At 47.4% G+C, this 15320-nt stretch overlaps 1 protein-coding gene across 1 annotated transcript in view; it reads right to left on the bottom strand.

Annotated features, from left to right (window-relative positions):
* The window catches only part of ASPSCR1 (ASPSCR1 tether for SLC2A4, UBX domain containing), a 709269-nt gene that overhangs the window by 393662 nt on the left and 300287 nt on the right, over positions 1-15320 (bottom strand). The window lies entirely within an intron of this gene.

The raw sequence follows: 15320 nt of genomic DNA, 5'->3' as shown, positions 1-15320 counted from the left end.
TGTAATTCAGATGTCGTTTTAGTTGGCTGTTTGTTTTGGGTCTCTCTTTTTAAAGTTGCTGTTATAAAGTATTTAAGTGACATGGCAAAATTGTGGCTGCCTAAGATTTGAGTGGTGATTCATACTGGCCTTCTTCAAGGGCAATAACAATAAAATGCATGGTGAAATTCAAAATCTTGCCATTTAATAAAAAAAAACACTAGTAAAAAGAACACTGCATGAGTTTTTCTTTAATTCAATATTTTGATTATAAGGCCATAGAAGCCACACTTTAGAACAACTTTTTAAATACTGCCTATTGTTAGCAGCCTAAATAAAGAATGTGCAGTGCAAATTAATGTCTATTCTGGAATAGGTGATCTTAGGTTACTGGAACTAAAGTGAAAGACAAGGGCACTGGGGTGACGGGATATGAGGAAGAAAAAATGGTATTGAAGTGACAGGGTGGATGGTAGGACTTCTTAGAAGGGAGCAAAAGAAGTATGAGGGCCAGAGTGGAAAAAAAGAATGTTCACTTAAATCGGGGGGAAAGGACAGGGTCAAGAGTTGGACTATGCAGGACGTGAACAGTTGCTCGGATTGGGAAAAAGTGAGAGAATACGGAGGGTGGTGCGAGAGGGAGCTGTAATCATACCGGAGGAAAATCGGGACCTGTAGTAAGCCCATGATAGAAGAAGTAAGTAAACCCAGCAGCAGTGTAGAGGGAGCTGTCAACCCTGGCTAAAAGTAAAGAGCAATATGTAAATCTAACCAACATGTCATCTCCGTGTGAGCTGAAAAACAGTTTGAGGAGTCTCTCATGATGGCACGTATAGCGCCTCCCACCATGCAGCCTATCTCCATAAACATTTTAAAGTCTGGGATTTAAAAGCTTTACCTTGGCGTGAGGATCAACTTATGGGAATCTTATACGAAAAAACGAAAAGGGTAGCATTTCTGTAGTTGCATCTGCTTTCCTTGCCCTCTTCTTATATGACAAAACGAAAAGGGTAGTATTTCTGTAGTTGCATCTGCTTTCCTTGCCCTCTTCTTATACGACAAAACGAAAAGGGTAGCATTTCTGTAGTTGCATCTGCTTTCCTTGCCCTCAACGTACCCATTTTTCATGTTCACCTCCAGGAGCCTGTCATAGCCCCCAGAGAAGTGCTAGATGGACTTGGTACCTCAATCTGCTGATGTAGATGTTTGGCGCTAATTAAAACAACAGCGCTCCTAATGTATGGTGGGACAAACATTCAATGAAGACCTGTTTGGCGTACTAATGTGGGACAAGGGTACAGCACAATGCATGCAAAGAAACAGACACAACTAAAGCTGCAACTACAACATGTGTCCACTGGTAGATATAAACAGTGATGACACACACAACTAGAGGCAGCAAGCTTGAAAATAGTAACAAGCTGCAGAACACATTGCACACACGGTCCCCCATCTAATAAAAATTTTAAAAGTAGTCCCTGAAACAATGATAAGACGTGCGGCTGCGAAGAGTTGTGTGCGAGCGTGCGACAGTGAACAGCAACAGAACTGAGTTGTGTGCTCGCGTGCGCGAAAGTTAAAGTGAACAGCAACAGAACTGAAACTGATCGCGGTCCAAATGGCACCTTGGACGGTGAAAGCTTGTGGCTAGGCGCGCGTAACCGCAAGCGCTAGGTCAGCAAAAGCATGGGGTAGCACTTTGAAAACCCCACTTACTAAATGTCTCGCAGAGCAGCGCATGCGCTGGCTTAGCAAGACCTAAAAATGGCTTAGGATTTCTCCATCGCGCATACCTTACACCCACTAGAATGTAAAATATTTTCCTGACAGGCCGTCAAACTAACAAAAATGTGGAGATACTGGAGCAGGCTTTGCACATATAGTATGGAACTGTCAGGTGGTAGTAGATTACTTGTGTGAGGAGGTCCCCCACCTGAGACGAATGGCTGTCATACTATTAAAATTGCAAAAAACACAGTTGATGGACAGAATGCAGAACAATGTCTTACATTCACCCCAGTACAAAGATCTGGGCCTAAATCCATCGTGGTCTGGGTATGCTCAGACGTGAGTCCCAGGCTCTCCACATCACTGGAGTCAAGCTATCCAGGCTGAAGAAGGCTGATAGCCAGAAACTGGTCCTTGGATGCTTGATTCCGGTCTAGGAAAGACATGGCTTGGTAGTTCGGGCTGGGCTGTTCCCATGAGGCACAGGGTCAAGGCTGATTTGCATATAGCCAGTGTCTGACCTAGGGTGGTGTGGAATGCAAATAAAAGATGGATTTAGGCCCAGATCTTTGTACTGGGGTGAATGTAAGACATTGTTCTGCATTCTGTCCATCAACTGTGTTTTTTGCAATTGTCATACTATTAAAGACAACAGTTAAACATTGTTTGTTGGGTCTTATGCCCAGCCTAAAGAAATGATGGATGCAGCGTGAATTCAATGCATGCAAAACGCTGAATAGCCATTGAATGGATGCCCCCTAGGGTGTGGCAAGGAGGTATCTGCAAAAAAGTTCCCAAAGAGTGGATGACTGAGGAGGAAATACAAAAGAAAATGCTAGATGGTATGGGAACGCAGGGGTTGATTTGCAAATTGGGCAGACAAGATCAACACAATAGGTGATGCCCTAGAAGATGCCTATGTTAAAATGAAAGATACTGAGAGGCAGAGGCATAGTGGTCTGCAATCTGAAGATAATGTGGAAGAAAATAATTTACTGAAATGGTTCATAACTGCTGACATACTGGATGATGTGGGGGTGGCTAATAAGTGACTAGGGTGGGGAATCTATGGACATTATATCCTAGTTTGCTCGTACATTTGTCAAATACACAGACTGCATGCTGCTTTAAGAGACAAATGTGTAGGAATGGAAGTATGCTGTCCTGGGACACCGTGATGGGATTGGTCATGTTTGCTTATTAACAGTAAAATTATACAAAAACTGAAAAATAAAGTTTAGAGAAAAACAAACAATAAGAAGAAAACAATGACAGTACAAGGCAGCATGTCACACTGATCCCTTCCTACAAACTCCACAAAGTATAGCAAAAAGACATGTCAACAACGTATCATAACTCAGAAGGATGCAACACTTCTGCCACCTGCAAGGAACCACTGGATACAGCAGAAAAACATATAAAAACTAGCTACATAGAAACTTTACAGATGCAAATCTACAATGCAAATTAAACAAGACAAACCGCATTAACATAAAAATCACCACATACCACATTAGACCTGCAAAGTCACATATGCCACACATTTAACATGAACACACTGACTCAAATAGAATGCCTCCACTCGGTCAAGCACAAAACATGCAAACCCTCTCCTCCACTCAATAAACAAAAGTTCAGTATCCATTAACCCCTCCCATGCTCGTAACGGAACGGTTCCGTCACGAGCCTCGGGTGGGCTGTGCTGGTGACAGAACGGTTCCGTCACGGCCCGCTCCCAGCGCCTGCGCGGTGCGAATTCCGTGCCTGTGCTGGCGTTCAGAAGAGCGGGCGGGGCAGTGACGGATCCGTTCTGTCACAAGCACAGCTCACCTGTGGGCCGTGACGGAGTGGTTCCGTCACGAACACGGGACCGCCGCGCGGCACCGCCTCTCCCTTAGCGCTGCGGCGGAATAGCTGCCGCAGCGGAGGGGTTAAACACTGCAGCCAGTATATCATAATATCCTAACCACAAACACAAGATGAATGTTTAATATGGTCTGGTCGGCTCTTTCAACACGACCGAGCCATCGGTCAAACTTTCAAGTTTGTTTTTTATATTAAAAAACAAACCCCTAAAGCAAGATTTCATTTTTTTTAAAAGAAAAACAAAACAATGCCCCTTCGACATAGGAGTTGTCTCCTATTTTGCAGTATTCACTGCCAGGGCTTCGTGATGGTGACGAGCAGTAAAAACTGACTTCAATTTCCGGCCATCAAAATTAGGTGGGTGGACATACAGGAGAATCTCCAACAGCCCGTACTCCAACAGGCTGTTGGAGGGGTTTAATCACCGCAGAAACTGAGTAGTCTCTGCTGTCGTTATACCAAATGTCCGCCCGCATTTAAATCGGGCAGGTGGACCACTATGTTACTGGACGGAGTACTCTTTCTGCCAACATATAAATTAGGCCCTAAATGTTTCAATACAATGCTAACAGCCATTGGAACAACCTGCCCAAGCCACACTTTGCAACAAATATTAAAGGCTTGGGGTATGATAACTCTGTAGCAAAATCCATTCATAGCCACACAAAACACATGAGGCCCAATACTCAAAGGGCCTCTGTACTCATGGTGGGGGCCTGTCAACACGACAGTCCGTAACGGCTGTGCGGACGTCCTGCCATGAGTGCATAGCCCCTCCCACCATGACTCCGTGGCCTCCGCCACGAGTGCAGTGGTCCTTTGTGAATCAGGCCCTCAGTAAAGACTATGGCTCTGACTATGCTGGAGCCAGCCTATGAGAGAACCTACCAAAAGCCACACATTGCAACAGTTGATAAATGCTCAGGGTCAATTACCCAGCAGGCTAGCCTATGAGCAAACTTACAACATACAAAATTCACAAAAAGGCAGTCAAAGCGCACGATCAACCACATTGCAGCTGGTCTATGAGGCAAACCACCTGCAACTGCATACACTAGAAGGCACTGAAGGTTCAATGTCAACTATGCTGAAGCTGGGCCAAAGGACAACATAACTACATTACAATAAGGAACTTCTAGATTCCTGAAATTAATTCTCTCATGCCAGTTCAAAACACACAGGAAAGACACTTATCACTCAAACCTACTGTCAGGTAAAGATGGACAGGTAAGCAATTGGACTTTTGTATTAAACAAACACTACGGGGTGTGGCAGGGCCACCAACTAAGATGTTGCTGTCACCTAACTCTGGATTTCTGTCTCCGCATTCTTTCAATCTGACAAATATTGCCTCCGTATACAGAGCACAACTATGCCAAACTCTTCCCTTAACCCTTTCCGTGCGCCAGACGGCAAGGAGCCGTCCGACGTCACGGTGAGCGCGGGTGTCGGATGGCTCCCGGCCGTCCTAGCACCCACCCATGGGGGAAGCGCTGGCACCTCCCGTGGTCGGCCCTTTAAGGTGCCTCCACCGGGGAAGGCAGGGGAAGCCCTTTCCCTGACACTCCAAGTCATCTAATGACGTCAGAGTGCAAGGCGCGCTGACCTCATTAGAGGATTTCCAACGCGCTGGAAGCCAATTGCTTCCAGCACGTCGGCAAGAGAGGAAGTAAGTATCTCCTCGGGGGAGGAGGGTATTTAAACAAAAAAGGTATTTCCCCTGATGCCTCTTTTGAGCATTCCTGCTGCACGATCGTGCGATTGTGCATCAGGAATGCCCACTAGATACCAGGGAATTTTCCTTTTTTAATGTGAAATATGATCAACTGTTTGCGGGGAGCGGCCCCTTAGGCAAGGGTCGCTCCCCTTTTCGGGGCAATGTTTTTGGCTGTGTCTGCCCCCCCGGGGGGCCGATCTCGCCATTTTTTTTTAAAGTGGCCCACTGGACCCCCAGGGATTAATTTGTGAGGAGGGGCTCCTTGGGCAAGGGTTGCTCCCCTTTGGGGGCAATGTTTTTGTCTCTCTGCCCCCATGGGGGGCAGATCTCGCCATTATTTGTTATATAGGGGGCACTAGACCACCAGGGATGTATTTATGGGGAGTGACCCCTTGGGCAAGGGTCGCTCTCCTTTTGGGGGCAATGTTTATGGCTGTGTCTGCCCCACAGGGGGGCCGATCTCGCCATTTTTTTAAAGTGGCCCACTGGACCCCCAGGGATTAATTTGTGAGGAGGGGCTCCTTGGCAAGGGTCGCTCCCCTTTGGGGGCAATGTTTTTGGCTCTCTGCCCCCATGGGGGGCAGATCTCGCCATTATTTGTTATATAGGGGGCACTAGACCATCAGAGTTTGTTTGTGGGGAGTGGCCCCTTGGGCAAGGGTCCCTTCCCTTTCGGGGAGCATTAATTTGGCTGTTTCTGCCCCCCCCCGGGGGCAGATCGGCTTATTTTTTTTAGTATGGCCACTATGCCACCAGGGATTTCTTTGTGGGGCATGGCACCATGGGCAAGGGTTGCTCCCCTTTGGGGGCAATCTTTTGGCTGTGTGCTGCCCCCCCAGGGGCCCACTAGACCACCAGGGATTTGTTGGTGGGGAGTGGCCCCTTGGACAAGGGTCGCTCACCTTTGGGGAGCATTAATTTGGCCGTTTCTGGGCAAGATCGGCTGATTTATCTTTTTTTTGTATGGCCACTAGGCCACCAGGGATTATTTATTTTTCTGCTGGGGAGCGGCCCCTTGGACAAGGGTCGCTCCCCTTTATGGGAGGAGGATTGTGGCCATTTCTGCCCTCTTTAGGTGGCAGATTATCAGTATGTTTTTAGGCCCATCTGCCCCCAAAGGGGGCAAAAGCCTCTAAACATCAGGGGAATTAAAATTTTTGTGTTGGAGAGTGGTCTCAAGGGCAAGGGTTGCCCCCCTTTTATGGGGGTAAATATTTTATTTATCCTCTTAGGCCCACCTAACCCTTAGCTTGGCTGGTGGATTGTGTGTGGACTGGTGCATTATGTGCATATGTGATTGTAATTTTTTTTTCACCTTTATATTCTAGTGCAAAGCTTTTGATTCTTATTTGCGGTTTTGGCAGTCGTTGTTCTGCAGTTTTGCGTAGCTGTATTTATTTTTTAAGAAAAACATTTTTGTTGTGTTTACTCCAAATGAGTATTAATGTCATGCATGAATGAATGTTTTGTAAGTGGTTTCATAATAGCAGCAGATTTAGTTAGTGTTTTGTGCATGAAATTCTTTGCTATGTGTTTTGCATTGTCTTGTGTGTCATTTTCTTTTCTTTTTTAGTGGGATACTGTTGTTCCTTACTGTGCTGTCTGTGCAGAGTAGGTGGCGGTGAGTCTAGCTGCTTCTGGCAAGTGAGTGGTATAGTGTTGGAGTATATAGGTATTTGTGATAAAGCCACATTTTGTTTATTACTTATTTTACAAAGGGTTGACTTGTTTGACAAGTTACCTTTATTAGTAAGCATTATGGCTAGCTGTAGAATTACTGCTCAGTAGGTGGTTGGTATGCTTTTTGAATCTTCCACTGAGCAGGATTATCAGACTGACAGTGCATCTGAGGGAGCGGAGGGAGTGCAAGATTCTGGCAGTGAGTTTTCTGTCCACGAGGAATTATCTGATGATAAAGCTACTCTCAGTGTGGATGAAGTGCCTTTTTAGGTCTCCGCCTGCGAAAGACTGCGCACATGCGCAGTCTCGCTGGGGAGACATAATGTCTTGGAGTAGCGAGGTTAACGCCGCCCCTCTTCTCCATTGGCTGGCCTCCTAAACGCTGGCCAGCCATTGATGAAGAGGTCCCTGTGACGATCTAAGCCCCGTCTTTTTCGGATTGGGGGGCGTGTTTTTTAACTTTCTTTCTCATTCTTCTCCATTGGCTGGAATGTAAACAACAATAGTCAAAAACAAGCCAGTTGTTTACATTCCAGCCAATGAAGAAGAGGGGAGAAAGAAAAACACGCCCCCCAGTCTGAAAAGGACGGGGCTTAGTTCCTTCGTCTTTACCTCATCCTCGTCGCCTCCCCTCCCCCCACCCCTCTTCTCACCTCTCTCCTCCTCTCCTTTCTCCTGGGCTCTCCCGTCCCGGCCGATGCGCTCCCTGGCTGCCGCTGCTGCTGGGCTCTGTGTGTGCCCGCCTTCCGCCGGCTCCTCCTCCCCCCTTCCCAGGCCGAGACAGAGAAGGCTTCCCCCGCTGCCCTCGGGTGACAAATGTTCATGAATGTTTAAGTCCAGTGCTGCTAACTGCTGCAACTCATCGTCCGGTGAGTCTGGACATGCGGGCACTGATACTGTACCCCCCTCTATGGGGAATGGGGATATATTTCCAGTGGCTACACTGGTAAAAATAGAAAGTACCCTGTTTGACTTGAACATTGTTAGATTTAAAGTGAGTGGCTCGGGCTCACCCCCGCCAGTATGGCGTCTATCCTTACAGATGTACATTTGAACAGAGAACGTCACAGCCCGGGCAGTCGGCTCGCGATATGGCATTGTTTTCTTTGCTGGGGGAGAAAATGTGCAACAAGGACGAATGAATACTCCGCCATCCTAACTTCATTTTTAGTCCCTCGGTCTGCAGGTGCCAAGGTCCTAAAAGGCATATTACAACCCTTGCTCTTAAAAAGCCGCAAGGCGTCTCACAAGTTCTCCCGAGCACGCATCTGAATCTCGCACCCAAGACGGTTGGTAAGTATTTTAGAGCGGCCGACTGGAGCTGGGGAACCAGGTTCAAGCCTCGGCGTCTGCTCAACATCCTGTGATTCTGGACAAATCTCTTAATCTCCCTGTGCCTACCAAAAATGAAGGTGTCCTTGTGTAATGTACCTGGTGCTCATCTAAAGAGCTCCATACCTTCAGGTAAAGTTCGCCCTATATAAATCTGAAAAAAAGAGAAAAACACTGTCAATGTTTGTCCAAATAAATTAGAACCAGCCCTATGAAAACTACAGCCAGGGACAGTATGGGCAGTTTCACACGGCAGCAAACTCTAAGGGATTGTATCTACAGCACTTCTCCTCCAGAGAAAACAGTGTAATGAAGGTGAAACTTTCAAATGAGAGAAAGCAATATATATTTATGTAAATATCAAACACGGATGCTCTTTCGGGTCCACATATGACGCTTAAGTTATTTAATATGAAAAGGAGAGAATAGACAAATTCAAACTTTTCCCCCGAAAGTGCGCACTGTCCCCCCAAACATGAGGAATCTGGGAAGCCATTTGAACAGCTGAGGGTGAGAGGTGTGCAGTCATTATCTATTTAGAGGCTGAAATACATTGAGGCGATTTGCATGTAAACCCACCCCGCTACGAGCACGTTCACACATGGACTGAAAACAAAGCATCGCCGAGTGGGGTTGAATGTTCTGTGAAGGGTGCTCGCTTGGCGGGTTTCCCTCTCAATGGCCCCCACTTCAGCACTTATTGTGTTCAACAGATACATCTGCATATGGAGTGCGTATGAAAACACAGACCACTTTCCTGAAAATTCTCGACTTTGCAATACAATGCCAAGCTCTTGTCATTTTGAAACGGCTGATCGAGACCCAGGGGTTCATTTTGAGACATTTACTTTCTATGGGATTACACTGTGATTTCCACGGCCCGTCTAGGTCCTAACACTGAGGGTGAGGCAGGCCCAGGGAAGGTCTAGTGAAAGCTGCAATAAGACAAAGCTAATGCAGTCCATCGGCAATTTCAGAAGCATTTATTTAGGGCCTATATCCAACTTTACCCATATTATCGAAAGTTAGTTCTTTAATTCTTTTTGCCTCAAAGGGAATAAAACATCCTTGAAGAGTTGGGCCTAAAATTCCTGAAAAATTCCTAAAAACGTCCTGGTGTTTTGTTTCGCAGCGGAGGAGGCGGGAAAACACAATGAAAGGCACTTAGCGAGGTATGAAGCGGAGCAGGTGATAGATTTGTGATTTAAACAAAGCCTGTTTATCCCCAAATAAAGAAGTGCAAACAAGGGGCTGTTTTGGTTTAGATGTGTAAAGGGATAAGAGGTGAAGGCCATTACAGACGGTGCCCCAAGACAGAGACAGCCGTGCCTCGAGGAGTAGACACACAAGAGACAGACGCCTTCCTGATGAACAGGCCATATCTACCTACAGTCGAGCTGTTTCTGTTCTCAAGAAGCCCAGCCCCTTCGGATGTCTCCAGAAGTCTGTGTTCTAGTGAATACAGTGCAACCAGCACACGATCTGCCAAGATCAGTGTATTTTATTTTTTTAGGTCTCAGCTAGCGTAAGCTGTGTGTGTGGGGCTCTGTGTGTGGCTGTGTGTGTGTGTGGCTCTGTGTGTGTGTGTGGCTCTGTGTGTGTGTGTGGGGTTCTGTGTGTGTGTGGGGTTCTGTGTGTGTGTATGGGTCTATCTGTGTGTGTGTGGTCTGTCTGTGTATGTGGCTCTGTCTGTGTGTGTGGGTCTGTGTGTTTGTGTGTGGCATTTGTGAGAGATTGAGCTATTGGCATTGTAAATGACAATGCCATTTATTTTTGTTTTCAAACCCAACACATAAATAAAAATGTTGGCATTTACAATGCCAAAGGCTCTAACTTTTGCAAAGGTGAGACTGTTGCATTGTAAATGCTTGTTTAGAGGAGGGCACTGATGTGCTGATGGTGCAGCAAGAGACATCGTATTGCAGCCTGAGGCTGCAAGGCTTCCTACTGAAAGTGCTGGACTCTGGGTTGATCTAAACACGGTGCAGCCGGTGATGCCTGCCTTTAGTGGGGATGCAGGATGTAAAGTGAATTGTGAAGTCTTTTTGCCTAACAGTTTTTTCAGTTGTTTATGGATGATGTACTTTTGGCTGAGATTGTTGAGCAGACTAATTTGTATGCTGAACAGTTTTTAAAGGACAACAGTGCCAGACTTAGACCCCGCTCTAGAGCTACCCTGTGGACTCCCACAAATCTGGAAGAGATGAAGAAGTTTTGGGGTTTGACTTTTTTGATAGGCTTCATAAGGAAGATGTCCCTGGCTTCATATTGGTCTACCAATCCCTTGATGGCAACAGCCATATATCCTGCAATTATGAGTTGTGATCAGTATTTATTTTTGCTTCGGATGCTGCATTTTGTTGATCATGCATTGGCGTTGCCACAAGATCACCCTGACTGTGACTGTCTTTTTAAGATTCAGCCTGTTCTTGATCACTTTGTAGATCGATTTTCAGAGATCTATACTCCAGGGAAAGAAATAGCTGTTTATGAGTCTTTGGTCCTGTTCAAGGGCTGTTTGGTTTTTAGGCAGTACATTCCTAGCAAGAGGGCACGTTATGGAATTATGATGTATATGTTGTCTGAGAGTAGGACAGGATATGTCTATAATATCCAGGTGGACACTGGTAGGGATTCCACTATTGACCCCCCCTGTTGTTTTGGAGTTTCAGAGAAAATTGTGCGGGATCTTGCTAGAGAACTGTTTAACAGAGGTCACCATTTGTACCTTGATAACTTCTACACTGCTGTGCAATTGTTTAAGGAATCGTTCAAAGTGGACACATTTGCTTGTGGCCAGTGGCGTCACTAGGGTTGGTGTCACCCGGTGCGGGTAACTCATGGTGTCACCCCCTCACGACTTACCGCATGGACCATCTCACCCTCTGACTGCACCATCTCCCCTCTGCCTGCACCATCTCTCCCTCTGTCCGCACCATCTCTCCCTCTGCCTGCACTTTCTCTCCCTCTGCCTGCACCATCTCCCCCTCTGCCTGCACCATCTCCCCTTCTGCCTGCACCATCTCTCCCTCTGCCTGCACCATCTCCCCCTCCGCCTGCACCATCTCTCCCTCCACCTGCACCATCTCTCCCGCTGCCTGCACCATTTCCCCTCCGCCTGCACCATCTCTCCCTCTGTCCGCACCATCTCCCCTCCGCCTGCACCATCTCCCCTCCGCCTGCACCATCTCCCCTCTGCCTGCACCATCTCATCCTCTGCCTGCACCATCTCACCCTCTGCCTGCACCATCTCTCCCTCTGCCTGCACCATCTCTCGCACCATCTCTCCCTCTGCCTGCACCATCTCTCCCTCTGCCTGCACCATCTCTCCCTCTGCCTGCACCATCTCTCCCTCTGCCTGCACCATCTCCCCTCCGCCTGCACCATCTCACCCTCTGCCTGCAAGATCTCACCCTCTGCCTGCAAGATCTCACCCTCTGCCTGCAAGATCTCACCCTCTGCCTGCACCATCTCCCCCTCCGCCTGCACCATCTCCCCCTCCGCCTGCACCATCTCTCCCTCTGTCTGCACCATATCCCCCTCCACCTGCACCATCTCCCCCTCCGCCTGCACCATCTCTCCCTCTGCCTGCACCATCTCTCGCACCATCTCTTCTTCTGCCTGCACCATTTCCCCTCTGCCTGCACCATCTCTCCCTCTGTCTGCACCATCTCCCCTCCGTCTGCACCGTCTCACCCTCTGCCTGCACCGTCTCAATCCCTGCCTGCACCATCTCCCTCTCTGCCTGCACCATCTCTCCCTGCACCATCTCCCTCTCTGCCTGCACCATCCACCCCCTCCGCCTGCACCCCCCTCCCCCGCCTGCTGCTCTTTTAACCCTTTCCTCGTCGCCTTTTACCCCCCCCACCCCCCCATGGTTTCTCCATCACAGTTTTTGGCTCTTCTCAAAGTGACTGAAATGAACTCATGAAATGCGCTTTGAATTCGTGCACGCAACACTGAGTGGAAAAGTTTAAATAGACACAGAAGACACACACGCCCTCACCTTCGAGCAGAGCGGGGATGGGGGTGGGGGGAGGGGGTGGTGGGGGGAGGCTGGCCAGGATGGGGGCAGAAAACATCTAAAATGTGGGTTTTACGGAGAAAACGTGACCAAAAAACATAGTGCGCCTTGCAGTGGATAATTGGATATAAACACAGGAGAAGCTTATTATGTAAAAGTCAAACTTAGTTTGTATTATAATTCCGAGTAAGGCATTTGCCTTGTGTGGTATTGGTTATATTTGTGGTGTTGTGCGCGTGTATGTCTTGTGTGTGTGTGGCGAGTGTATGTGTGTGCACGTGTGGAATGCGTGGAATGTATTCTTGGAAGAATGTAGTGGGTGGTGAGACAGTTGCTGAAGGAGAGGGTGGAGGATGCAGTTGTGTTTGTGTCGCTGTGTTACTTCTTACTTGATGGAATAAAGAAGAAACGAGGAACCTTGACAGTCTACGAGTCATCTTTCTTACAATACCTTGCTGCTCACTCGGCTCTCAGAGTCTCACCTCAGGAATGACCAGCTTGTTCTGGGCATTAGTCGTCTGTCAAGCATGCTAGAGGGGCTCCGAGTCAAGGGTGGGCAGGCGTCAAGGGGCTGACATGAAGAAATCCACTCGTGAAATGTAACATTGGCAAAGCGTCCTTCTGAGGCCTATAGGGCAACTTCCTGGGACCCTGTGACAATGCTTACAGCACGCTGGTGGCTGTAACGTGCTCTCCATAGGAGGTAAGAAGAAAATTTGGCAGTGAAGGAAAGTACCCGAGCACTGTACACGGACACAAATGTGGAGAGTCGAAAATGCAGATAAAAACAATAAACACCATAAGGATGTCTGTTGGAAATAAGGAAAGCAAAAACAGGGCTCAGCTGGATAGGAGCAGATAAATAAAGTAAATGATTCTCCAGGCCAGAGAACAGACGCTAACTTACCAAGGCGAAAAGATATGAAGATAGCCAGAAACTCAATGGGGTCTGGTAAATGACGAAAAAACTATATTTTAAATAATCAGCACGTACAGACAATATTGGTTGGCGAAAGTTTTGCTGCATGCAAAAGAATGGCTGCAACAGAACAAGAAAGAAAAAGTACTTTAACCAGATAATATATCATACATCCAAGGGCAAGGAACTATTTAAGGTCGGAAAAGAAATGACAGCTAGGTGGGCGGACATGAAAATAATTACAGAAGGCAACAGAGTTTTCGGATGTTGCGTTCACTTTAGGATTGAAGTGGAGGTGAATCCGCAGGGGAACGCGTCGTTCAGGGCTAGCGGGTGCTGAAGGGTTGTCCTCCGTGCATGGATAAATACGAGGCATCCAGTCTAAAGAAGGAAATGCGGAAATAAACTATCTGGGGAGGAATGCGCAAAAGGCTCAAGAGCAAGGCAGCATGCATTGGAAAAGACCAGCAGCACTTAGCCGTATTCGTGAAGAAAAAGTGTGGCAGAAGAAACTTGAAAACAGCGTAACGGTGACACCCCATGCGATGGTGTCACCCAGTGTGGTCCGCACCCCCCGCACCCCCCTAGTGACGCCACTGCTTGTGGCACAATCCGCTCTAACCGTAAAGGTTGTTTGCAAAAAGCTTTAGAGAGGACAGGTAGTGCCTTGCGTAGTGAGGAACTGCTAGCTGCGAAATTTGTGGACAGGATGGATTTGTACATGCTGACTACCATCCATGATGAGAGTACTTCACCTGTGACTGGTTGGGGTCAGGTTGCTGAAGTGTGCAAACCTGTGTGCGTTATAGACTACTATAAGCACAAGGGTGGTGTCGATAGGTTGGAACCTTACACTGCTGTTCGTAAGGCTTACATTTGGTATAAGAAGTTGGCCATCCATCTCTTCAGTTTAGCAACTTTTAATGCTTTTGTTGTGTTCAAGGAGTGTTCTCCTGCGTCATAGATGACTTTTGTTCAGTTTCAGGAGTCTGTGATAGGCAGCCTTGTTGTAGTGGAACAAGCAAGTGTTCCTAGAGTTAGAGTGGTGGAGGATGTGGCTAGATTGAAATATCGCCACTTTCTTGATTTAATTCCTCCCACGCAAAACAAAACAATCCCTGTAAGAGATGTAGAGTCTGCTTGCGAAGAAGTATGCAGAAGGAGAGTCATATACACTGTGCAGACAGTCCTTCTAATCCTGGGCTGTGTGTGCCCAAATGTTTCAGATTGTATCACACTCAAAAGAGTTTTTGGGAGAAACCTCGAGTCTAATAGTGAAGTGCCTGGCCTGTATAGTGTTATGTAATTGTTGTTCAGTTTCACGGTTGGCATTAGAATGATGTAGTTACTGCTGTTGAGGTATCATTTTACTCGGGAGATCAAGGAGAACGCTGGGTGGTAGGACATTTGTGCCGGCACGATGATCCCACGTAAAAAAGTATGAAAAAAGTGATTTTTTCAGCTAAATTTGAGGTTTGCAGGGGATTCTGGGTAGGGAAACGTTGGGGGATCCACGCAAACCATACCTCATTGGACTCCCCAGGGTGTCTAGTTTTCAGAAATGTGAGTGTTTGGTAGGTTTCCCTAGATGGCGGCGAGCCCAGATCCAAAATAAACAAGCCCCCCCCCCCCAAGCCTGGTAGTTTTGTTATAGGTAATTTTGAAGTCTCCATAGTACTGTTTGTGTGATTTCCTATTGCAGCCACTATGCCTACCCACTCAAGTGAGGTACCATTTTTATCGGGAGACCTGGGGGAACGCTGGGTGGCAGGAAATAAGTGCTGCCCGGTGACCCTACAACGTTCCCACACAGAAATGTGTGAAAAATTAGATTTTTCAACAAAATTTGAGGTTTACAGGGGAGTCTGGGTAGGGAAATGTAGGGGGACCCCCGCAAGCCATACCTCGCTGGACTCCCCCAGGTGTCTAGTTTTCAGAAATGTGTGGGTTTGGTAGGTTTCCGTAGATGGCCGCCGAGCCTGGGGCCAAAAACTCACGAGACCCCCCTTGCAAAACCAGGTTCTTTTGTGATAGGTAATTTTGATGTCGCCTCAATAGGTTTAAGGGACCTTGCC

The sequence above is a fragment of the Lissotriton vulgaris genome, chromosome 7 (genome assembly GCF_964263255.1).
Source record: "Lissotriton vulgaris chromosome 7, aLisVul1.2, whole genome shotgun sequence".
In the NCBI taxonomy this organism is placed as follows: Eukaryota; Metazoa; Chordata; class Amphibia; order Caudata; family Salamandridae; genus Lissotriton; species Lissotriton vulgaris.
This window is presented reverse-complemented; position numbering and strand designations above follow the sequence as displayed.